Source organism: Monopterus albus, unplaced genomic scaffold, assembly GCF_001952655.1.
Source record: "Monopterus albus unplaced genomic scaffold, M_albus_1.0 scaffold167.1, whole genome shotgun sequence".
NCBI classification, from domain to species: Eukaryota; Metazoa; Chordata; class Actinopteri; order Synbranchiformes; family Synbranchidae; genus Monopterus; species Monopterus albus.
Window position 1 is genome coordinate 654,331 of NW_018128047.1, and position 11,907 is coordinate 666,237.

An 11,907-nucleotide genomic window follows, 5' to 3' on the forward strand; every position below is an offset into this window, starting at 1 on the left:
AGAGCGCCGCACTCACTGTGGCAGATTTCTTTACCTGGTGCTTAATAACTGAGCTGATTAAAATGTAGCACCAGCCGACTGTAACCAAAGTGAGCTTAGTTCCGATCAAAATTTCAATAATTATTCCTAGTGAGTTTGATTTTTATGTCAGAAGCAATTGTTGTCACAGTATGTGTCAGCCAACCCTGTCTCCTATGAATTCCATTCATATACACTGCTGATGGGACAGGAGCCCACAGTCACGCTAACAGCTCTGAGATGATGTTCAGTATACAGGTATAATGTTTACCACTGATTAACCATTTGCTATGAGAGTGAAGCACACAAAGTAAAACTAAGGCAGGTATTTCACAAAGATGTGGACAGATTTCACAGCAGTCAGTCCAGTAGCTGTGGAGCCAAAAATCACAAACTTCAAACTTATTGTGATGCTAGAGGAAAAGTCAGGGGCTCATCAAAGTCAGTAGGATTTATCATCTGGGGACCATGAATATTCGTACAAAATGTAATGATGGTTCATTCTGTAGAGGAGATATTTCAGTCTGGCCATGGTGGTGGAGCGACAGAAAGACGAACATCTCCAAGGACCAAACTACTAGCGTGGCTAAATAGTAAACATCTTTCGAGATATTTACTAAACCTGTCGCAAATCACCATCAGAAATGTAAAATACTGAGGCAACGCAATTTTTCAACAGTCGTAAGTACAGTGTGTGTACTAACACCGATGATGTAAATGAGCACAGCGACAGCAGTGTTCGTTTGAATGCACCTCCACTTAGCACCTGCTGCCTGAAGGTTGTTGCGCACATGTGAACTGAAAGGAAGCATAGAAGAACGTGCAAGTTTACAGCAACCAAACTTTAATGTGGTTGAAGAGTTCAGCAAACCTTTTTAGGAACTTCAGTCACGTAGTCTCCTGCCAATCAAATCATGTTTTATTTCATTTAATAATTGAAGCGTGGTTTCACCTGAAAGCCTGTAAGAGTTCTTCACATTCTCCTCTGCTGAGCGATGCGATTAACAAACATACTCTTAACTCAGCCGAGGTCTCAGATGACTGACAGCTGCTACACTGACAGCAGTGCCACAAATTTTACACCCGCTTTCAGTCAGAATCAGCTTTTTCCATATTATCGGTAACCACAAGCCTTTCTCTAACACCTAACCAAAAGTGCTGAGTTACCCGAACATCACCATAAAGTTATAAAGCATGCTTTAGTCATCATCATCAGACACTGTAGGTAAAACCAGTGACAATATACAAACAGTATGCTTGTTCATTTTGACACATACAATGACAAGTTGAGAAAAACAAAAGTCTTGGTCACATTGCAGTACATTTCTCATAAAGTGTTTGTTACTATATAAACTACATTTCTAGGAGACAAAATCGGGTGTCAACTGCTGTAAAAGTCAGAGAAAGATGTGACAAGACAACAAAGACAAGAAGTTAAAATGGGATACTGAGATAATGATGCATAGTTGTGCAAGCCCATACACACAGTACTTAGATCTGGTCACACTTGTAATGTACTGTAGTAACAGCAGTGAGAGAGCGTGTAAAGGGTCAGCTGTGGCTGCACGTGCCCTGGCTGAAAGCCAAGCATGAACACTGGCTTGTAATATATGTTGTGAATGAAGACAAGTTCATGTGCATGTAGATATGCATACATCACATGCTGTACACAATATACGCATACATGTGGCACAGACTCACACTGTGGTATTTTAGCCTGCTGTCTCATTAGCCAGATGCTGTAAATGTTGGCTAGGCGTTATCTGCTAACTCAGTCTGGGGAGATTGGCTCAAGTGGGCACATGGATTCTGAAACCTACAGTTCTGTCTACTCGGTTGTGGACATGTCCTGTAATTTGTCTCCTATCTGACTGGTAAGAAGGTGTTTAGTGTAATTGGAGACAGAGCTGGAAGTCAGTCAAGCCAGTCCAAGCCACAGCTTACCTTGGTTTATAACTGGGGGGATTTCACGTTAAGCCAGCCATGTGTTATTACATTTCTGGGTTGCTTAGTTGGAGCTCTGATGGCTGTGGGGGTGTTGGTTGGCGTGTGTATGACAGGGATGGATAGGGGGGTCTGCTGAGGGGGCATTGTATGGATCGTGAAAACAGGCTGGCAGACCGAGCCGGAGAGGGTGAGAGCAGGCACAGCCGGGAATGTGCGGCGAAGTATAGCACTATGCTCACAGCCTTTCCCTGCTTTCAGTGCCAGGGCATTCCACAGTCTACCTCCCTTCCCTGCCTTCATGACAGAATGATAGATCTGCTTTATCTGCAGATGAATTCATAACACATAGCTAGGCATGGAGAGTGGGGCAAGGAGATGGGGAAGGACAGGCCGGACGATGTGAAGAGAAGAAGAGGGAGTAACGGGATGGATTGTGGTACATGTGGCTTCGCACTCTTGGACAGTTTGTCCTAGCACCTGCCCCTCATTCGTATAGAATGCAGGCTGACAAAGGAAGGATGGCTCTGTAGCAGCAGGAGAAGAAAGGAATATCTATTGTGTTTCCAGCTTGTTATATGTATTCAAATGATATTTCTCAGATTTAATACATGCATCTTGTCCTTTATCTTTTTTTCTTTTTAAACCACAGCTCTTTACCAGTCGATCTGAACATGTAGATGTGTTTATTTTGCCTGTCCTCTGATAAACCTCATTCGGTCATTCAGTGTTATCTCAAAAACAAGGTGCTCGCCAGCTGTGAATGTGGTGGAAAGTTCCATTTGATGGGTGGCGTAGCACAGGATGGAGTGACAGAGGCAAACAGGAAATGAGTCAGAGGCAGAGACTCTGTAGGACTGGCTGATGCTCCAGAGAGACTGACCCTCTCCACCTGCAAAGCAACCTTACAAAGATGTAAGGACACAGTCAAGGCACATGACACAAGTTTAGCATTTATTTACTCATCCACTTGTTTGTTCAAATGCTTAAAACTACCTCTTTATCTTTTTCTAAGAAGTGATACTTAGCAATCTGAAGTTGTGTTGAGACAAAACTCAAAGTAGATTTTTTCCCTCATGTGTTTCGCATGAGTTTGAGCACTGAACTGTTGTGTCCAGTCTGAGGTTATTTGCCCTAAATAGACTGTTTTTACATTAGCATTGACCGTGTGTGTGGATGTGCCTGTGTCAAAGGTCACCAGGAATCCTGTTTTTTCTGTCATCTATCTATCTATCTATACAGTATATATATTTTTATTTTCCATATATTGCTTGAGCTGAAACTCAGCTGGACATGTCTTTGCAAGAGTGAATTAGCATCCGTTAGCTCTCACTCATATCGTTAGCATGTTATTGTATGTACTTGTGTCTAACCTTCTCTCCATGCTCTGTCAGATCTCATTTTACAGCTGATGTCCTTTCTCAGTAGTGAATTCCTGGAAATAAGACTGGGTTCCTGGTTGCACAAAGGCCTTGACATACTAGAGATGCCACTTGCATCTTGTCTCCCCTGTACAGTCAGACTGTAAACACAAGTGTAAACAATTATTTTTAGATTCCCTAATTTCAGCAAACCTTAGCCAAGGAGGTGGCAGATCATAAAACACTCATATGTGTCATCCAGTTCATGTGAAAGGGAGAAACAAACAACAGGTGCTTATCCTTTTGGCTCCTGCTACAAAAATTCAACAGGTTGTTGCTATTAGCAGCTGCAGACAAAGCAGGTTTCACAGTAAGTGAATAAGAAGCAGATCTGGTTGTATTTAGGCGGATGAAACAGAATAAACATTGTGCTGTGATGGGAAGCAGTGGACTGAACAGCCAGAGGGGCTCCACTACAGTATGGTGGACTGGCTACTGATGACGTTGTTGACAATGTCTGAGAATGGCTTGACTGTCTCATTTAAGATTGCCATCCTTACTCTATCTGTCCCTATTGGAGTCGACTGTAAGTGTCCAAAGCAGGAGCTGAGTTTTTAGATTCATTTGATATATCCCTATAGAACCCCCTGAACTACTAAAATGAGGCATTGTTAATCTTTACTGATTGTTGCTCAATTGTTAATTCATTTTTACAATGGTGAATATATTGTTGCGTTATGAATAGATACAGTAGGATAGAAGGGGACTTGAAATGAAATTTGATTTGAATGGGAGTGGTAATTTCCTATGAACAAAGATTTCTCTTCCTGTTTTGAATATTTTTAAGCAGTGAATAGAGACATGCAGTCTAACAAGCCTGCTGAGGATTCACCAGTTTGTTTGTTTTTTTGTTTCAAAGCAAACAACATTACAGTACATGAAAAAAATTCAAAAGATATAAATTAGTTGTGATTACTTTATGTTCATAGGAGAAGTGGTGTGCGATCAGAGTGACAATAAAATCTATATGTACACCATGGATGCAGTTTCTCTGTCATTCTCTTGTCAGTTAAAGCTGGACATTTGAAAGAAAAAGTTAATATAGGCTTGGTTTTAACTATTGTATTGAATCTTTTATATGAAAAGATAGCAACAGGTTCTGGTTGGAGTGCAAGTGAGGGCATCAGGCTTGGATAAGGCCGTGGTTTTTACAACATAAAATGTTTATTTATAATGAAAGTGAGCTCCTTGTTCAACATGAGCATTAGTATGATAAAATAGACATTTGGTTTTCTGTGATGACACCTTGATGTGTCTAATTCCACAAATCCTGACAGGCAACAAAGAAAATGGAGGAGAAGCTGATTTTGGTGGACCCACGCCCTTTTCTTCTTTGCTGCAGCTTGTCTCCTCCTCCTCATCAATACAACTAAAGCCAGAGATTTTTGCTGACATGTAGATAGATGCATAGTGCATACAAGTCCGCTGCTCGAAAAACTAAATATATAAACATATATATAATATATAACCAGGTACAATAGACTTTTGGCATTCAAAATGTTTTATTGTTTATCTCATGGGTGAGTGTTTTTTTTGTCATTATCTATTTACCCATGTCTTTCCTAACTTTATTCATTACATTAACTTCATTAGGTTCATTATACTGTAAATTAATTTGTGTTGTTCTTGTCATGTTTCAGCCTCAATCACACCCCACAGTTCAGTTTTTCTTTGAATGTGATGCCTTTACTACATCCTGGACTCCACCCAATCACCTACTGTAGGGTAATAACAAAATCCCTGAATATTTTTATGCTGCAAGTTACAGAAAACATTCACACACATGTATCTTACTGAATTCAAACAAATGAGCAAAAGGTTGAAAGCTGGAAATGCTCCAGCATATCTTTTCATTGGTTGAACTACAAGGATGTTCAGCTACAGCTTCACTTAATTACTGAACATTTGATGTAACAGTGATCACTAAACATGTGGCTTCAAGATGTGAATCAGATCATGGGTTGAAGTAGTTGCCTCAGGTTGTGAGGAAGAGTTTTATCCTACAAATCTCACACTGCTCTCATTCCCTCTCATTCTTGTACAATGGGAGCCAGTGACAGCTAGTGCATTTTTTTTTTTTTTGCAAATGTGACACATTATTGGAGGGCAGTTAATGTACAGTAGTTACAGTCTGTCTAACACTAATGGGTTTACACTGAATTACAAGTATCTTGGCTCGTCACATTCAGCCTGGTGTTTAGAAATTAGCAGCTGGGGTAAATTCAGTACAGTCTGTCAGGTTGCCAGTCTATCAGACGTTATATGATACTTTATGTTGTTATCTAGCATTATTACGTGTTAATTTGTGCTAATTACCTAGTCAAACAGAGAAGTTAAAGCAGCTCATAAAGAATGTGTGCGATAGAGAGCCATTGGTTTGATTTATTTCGGTAAGAAATTGGGAACAAAGTGTATGGAACTAAGTTCAACAAAGACTAAGATACGGAAAGACAAAGTTCAAAAAACACTCTTTATAGTTGAAGTACTGAAATGTGATGGTCCCCCAGTGTGGAATCAGACTGTTATTAAATGGAGACAAACTTAATGGTGCTCCACAAGCTAATCTCACATTGAGTCCACCTGCAGTGGCTTAAAGGTATGAGTCATACAAAGGTTGGATCAACAAAACAGATGGTGTACAGTTGTCCAGACAGAGGCTGCTTTGGGGCTTGTTGGCCGTTTAGCAAAACACTTAGTCACTTGTGTTTCATGATCCTGAAGGGGATGTTTATGCTAGTGATGCCACATGACCTTGGGAATGAGTGAGCACAGGGCATTCCTTACTATCATTGTGTATTATGCCCCATAATCACCTTAAACAGCCTCTTCAAGTGTGTGAGATCTGTTATAAAGTACAGCCAGCGACAGTTTTCTTAAAGTTGCACGCTAGATGCCAAAAAACATTGAAACCAGTTTGAATTTTTCAAAATGCTGGAGTGAGGTGTTGGTCTCCACCACAGCCATTATTATGTAATGATCCATTACACACATACAAGCAAGAAAAGGCAATAAAGGTATTTTATATGTGTTCTTCAAGTACCCACAGTCAGTAATTCATGTAAGATTCAAATTGTGAAAAGAGAGAAAAGAACATCTCTGCAGCATTTGCAAACTGAATAATGTACTCTATGTTCAGAAATAGAGTACGTTTGTAATGTTTACATCTGTGGATACAACTCATATACATTCTCAACCAGATATATGTTTTCACATTGCATAGACATAGCCGCCCAGACACGAGCTAAACAACACTGGGAACGTATAGCGACCTAAAGTCCTTGAAAAGACAAAAAATAAATAAAATAAAATAGAAAATGTGAGTGCAAGTGAGTGTGAGAAAGAGGAAAGCAAAGAGGAAGAGATAAGAGGACAATACAGTAGGTAAGGCAGTGTGAACTGAGATCGGAGCCCGTACAAGAGGAGTGTGTGTGTGTGTGTGAGAGAGTGAGTGTGAGTGCGCAGTGCACAGAGCAATGCAGTATATTGGATAAGAACTCTTTGAAAGGGAAACATATTCCAGCAGTGTTAATCTGCTCTGTATCAGTATTCTGCTGTCATGCTCCTCGCTCTCATCCTCTCATTACCTCTGTTAATCTGTCTCTGCTCAACCCATCCTACACCCTCCTGTTGTTTTCTCTCTCCCAGGCATCCCAGACACTTTCATTTCCATTTCACACACACTGATTTGTTATCCTTTTTCTTTTTTCATGACATTTTGGAGAGACTTTTGTTTGTCTTGGGCTTTTTTTTATTATTATTGTGCCCACTCAAGAAAGAAATTAATAATACTTCCCAATGGGCACTGCTTACTTGTCCTCACTGTGCTCAGACTCGAATCTGCATGGGTCATTCATGTCGTCCATGTCTGGGCTCTTTCTACACTAAACCAACTAAATCTAAAAACACTGTCAGCAGTCCTAACTCCATTTTTCCTTAAAACCTCTGTTTCTGTGTTTACACAACAGTGTGCTGTTGATGCTGTTGCCCCATCTAACAACCAGAAGTCGACTTCATGTTTCTGACTGTGCTTCTTACTGGACCATGTTGTATTGTGTGGCTTGATACCCAACAGCATTTTGATCAGCTTCAGTTGTGTCCTGAATTATCAGACACAAGGCTGCATGTCCCTTTACATACGGGAGCTCCCATTGTGATGCAAGCATTAGCCTAGCTGGCTAATGCTAGCACTGACTGCCATGAGCCTTCACAATACTTACATATTGTATATGACTGCTGTCACTTCAGGAAAATCTGTGAATATTCAAATTTAATCATAATTTTGACCAAATGAGTGCATGGGTCAAAAGGAACACCAGTTTGACAATTTGGTGTGACAGCAGCTTCCAAACTTTTGATCATGTTTGATTAAACTTTTAAATTTAAGTGCATGTCATGAGTATCCCCTGAGCTGCTTTAGTAAGTGGTGCTGTTGGTGCACAGTCAAAAACATTAGCGGTAGCAAGTGGGTGTACAGATCCATTTATAGGATCTATATTTTGGTCCCTAACTAATCATCATACAGTAACTCAGCCTATAAAGAAGCTTTTATTAGCACATTGCTATGATGTGAGCAGTGAACACACAGCCAGCAGCTATTAACTTTGTCTGGCTCTATCCATGAGTGAGTCCTCCCTTGAAATGATTCTTCTAAATGTCTCGCTGTCCTCAGAGAGAGGCCACCATTTCTACATCCATCTGTGGGTAAGCTGCCTCAGCACGGACACACATACACATGCATCCATCTTTAAACATGCTGCATCAGCATGGACACATCACACATTAGTACTTACAAGGGCATTCAGGAATAGCCTCTCAACACATGCAGTTGTTTCTCTTTCACCTTTTAACACCGTTCATCCTCTCATCTTTAATTTTAATAGTGCCTCAACCTCTGTCACTCACCATGCTAATTCCTCTCCTCAGTTTTCAAGCACTGGTTACATCTGTGTGTGTTTTCATACCAGGCTGGAGGGCCCTAGACATTTAGACAGTCTGAAGTTAATATCAGCATCTCTGCATGCTGAGCTGTGATGTCCCATTGCTATTGCTACTCCTGCTGCTCCTGCTGTTGTGAGCAGAATATCTAATCATTTATGGCCTGATCTCATCCCTGTTAGTCTGTCTCGCCCCTCCTCCACATCTTGTTCAAGTACGCGATCACTTTGCCTCCTCCTTCCTCTTCAGTGCTTCTTTAACCTCACCATTTTTGCTTTTAAAACACATCATTTGTAAATTTTTAACGCAATTTTTTAAGAGTGACGTGGTAGGATAGGCATTTAAATTAGACTGCAGACAAGTAAGGTGGAGGGAGAAGTAGTTGGAGAGTGGCCACGACGGAACATTAATTCACTCCAGGAAAGTGAGTCGTCAGCCAACCTGTTCTCCTGCTTTTGTCGTTTGGCATTGTCCTAAGTCCCTCTGCCCCTGTCTTGCCTTTCCTCCTCTTGCCTCTATCTGTCACTGACCCTTGTGCACTTCATTTGATCTCAGGAGTTCGGGCACTATGCAGTCAGGCTTCTGAACCATAATCCTTCACATTCAACCCCGAACACATAAACCATTATCCCGGGTTTTGCTTTTGTTTTCACTGTCTGCCTTGGAGAGGCCCGACTGTGGTTCAGGGGGTAGAGCAGGGGGCTCCCAACTAGAAAGTTGGAGGTTTGAATCATGGTGCCTGCAGTCCACATTTTGAAGTGTCCTTGGGTAAGACACTGAACCCCAAGTCGCCCCTGATGGTTAGAGCCATCGGTGTGAGTTGGCGCCGCAGATGGCTGCCTTGGTTCTATACCAGAAACAAATTCCTTGTCTGTAAATAAAGCGATTATCAAACATACATAAACACACACTGTCACCAACAGCACACAAACACTCTGTCAACCACACACACACACACACACACACTGATCTCAGTATAACAGAGAGTTCTGTGAAATCATGAGCATTCGCCTCATTTAGGGAATCACGTTAGAGTGGCATTGGTGCCTGGTATTGCAGGCCACAACAATCAGGAAGCTAGAGCCTCTCACTGCTGCGTTATTGGACATATACAGTATGTGTGCTGTTACAGCAGCCATAATAATTCATGATAGTTAATGGAATAGAGAAATTAAATTGGGACGGGGGAAATTTGAATGATCAATGTGGAAACAAAAGGCTTAAACATACTTCATGGCATGCTATGGTGGCGCAATGATTAGCACTCCCTCTTTGCAGCTAATCTAGAACCAGCTGTCCCTGACATCTGTTTGCTTGTCCTCCCTTTATCAGCATGAGTTTCTTTTGAGTGTTACAGTCCAAAGGTTAGGTTAATTGGCAACACTAGAGCTGTAGGGATGACTTGCTTGAGAATGGATGGCTGTTTATTAGGCCTCTTATACTACGAGAATTTATTAACCTATAACTGAATGTACCCATTATCTTGGGTTATCCTTTTGTTTTTGCTGTCTGCCTTAGGGACAGGTTTGTGGAACCAAACCTAGCAGAACCGATCCCTTTAGCCCGACATTTTCAGGTTATGGGAAGCTCCAGGTTACAGGTTGGTAAGTTCCTGTAGTGGAAAAGCATCATGAGTGTTAGTCCTATGAGAGGCCGTTGATCAGTCCAGTGTGTAAACTGACTCTCAGCGTTGTGTGGTCCAGCCAACCCTGCAGCACACTGTTTGCTCACCAAACTTCATATGTATGTAGAAAATCCAGCATGTTGTGTGAGGAAAGTTCTTAGTTGCCAGAAAACACAATCTAGGCAGCAATTATTCATTTAAAAACACAATAACAAACAGAAATAATAATAGTATGTGCCTGAACATTTAAGAGATGGAGTAAGGTGCGGACTGTAATTGGGATAAAATTTGACTACTAAACCTCCTCTTTACCAAGCATAATGAAAACTATGCTTGCAGACATAATTTAACAGGTAAGTCGTGCTCAAACACTGGGGCAGCTGTGGCTCAGGAGGTAGAGCAGGTCATTTCCTACCCGGAAGATTAGCGGTTCAATTCCAGGCTTGTCCAGTCAACATGTCGAAGTGTCCTTGAGCAAGACACTGAACCCCCAGTTGCTCCCGGTGATGTCACTGGTGCGTGAATGCCTGAGTGCTTGAATGGCTGAAAAATGTGAAAGTGCTTTGAGTGTGCTGTAAAGGCGCTATACATGTATAAGACCATTTACCATTTTAATGCAACTTAAAATATTTTAATATTTACATCAGAGACATTCTTATCTTATATTATGAGCAGGATTTGATTTTTAAATTTGTAATTTGCTGAAGTGTTGCAAACGTATTTCTGCCAAACGACCTCCATTCCTGAGGGAGTGCAGTAAACGAGGCTCGACTGAGTATGATTTCTGTCATCAGCCTGTTTGTTGTTTTATTTTTTCCCCTGCAGTTATAAACATGCATTCATGAATTTACTCATTGCCCCCATCACTCGCTCCTTTAATTAGAAAATAATCAGAGCTGGATGAGAGGTTCATTAAATGTCATCCTTGAGAGCCATCAGCCACAAACACAGGAGTGGGACATTTATCAGGCATATGGAAAGAAGTCAGATACCTCCTCTTGCTTTGTTTTCTCTGCTGAGAGATGCAACATTGGTTGGGAGGACAGAATCAACAGACTTTGTCAGAGGACAGAACAAGTGATGAAGCCAAAGAAAAACAGGGTTTTAATGGACGGGAGCAACAAAGTGCAGGAGTGGGAGGGAAGGACAGAAAGTGAGGGAGTGGAGATGGGAGGAGGACAAAAAGAGACTGAGATCATTAGAGAAGTGCTAATTAACAGAAACCACACTGTTTAGCAGCACTTTGTCTCCATGCAGTATTGATCCTCCATGACTGTTATGTAGTGGATGTTTTTTTGTGGCTTTCAGTGTGTTTTTCCTCTTTCCACTTTCTTTTACAAAAGTTAATGCATCAACTCTGAATCCCAGTATTTACAGCAGCCTTTAAAATCCATTTGTTGTCTTTTTTCCACCCTGAAGTCATGCACACAAATAGCTGTGAAATGACCGAAGAAGCCAATTTTGTCACAGAAATGCCTGTTTCTATAATTTGCATCATCATGCCATTAAATATGAGGCGTCGAATGTGATCCCTGCTGAGACAGACAGACAGCAGGGCGGTGTCAACAAGCAGATTATATCCAGAGAGGAAAAGAGATTGCGCAGCCATGAAATAGAGTGAAAGACAGCAAAAGAATGATGGATGGATGCGTCGACATCAAATGGTGTAACATAGACAGTGATGGACAGATGGAGAGGAAGGAGCAGCAGCTAGATGGTGGATGGATGGAGAGAAACTAATAAGAGAGGACGAGAGCACAGAAATGAAAGGGAGCCCTGTCACTCGTCTGTTCGGAACGCACGAGATTGAAAAATGTCTGTAATATCCCTTTATTGTTATAGTGCATGTTGCAGGGCTTTGCAGTTGGACATTGTGATTCTTCACAAGGCTATAACTGGATTACAGCGGTATCAGGCTCAGCCATCAGAGAGAGACTCTGCAGCTGTGTTGTTGTCTGTCACCAT

At 41.3% G+C, this 11,907-nt stretch overlaps 1 protein-coding gene across 5 annotated transcripts in view; it reads left to right on the top strand.

Annotated features, from left to right (window-relative positions):
• The window catches only part of LOC109968994 (muscleblind-like protein 1), an 83,124-nt gene that overhangs the window by 26,914 nt on the left and 44,303 nt on the right, over positions 1 to 11,907 (top strand). The window lies entirely within an intron of this gene.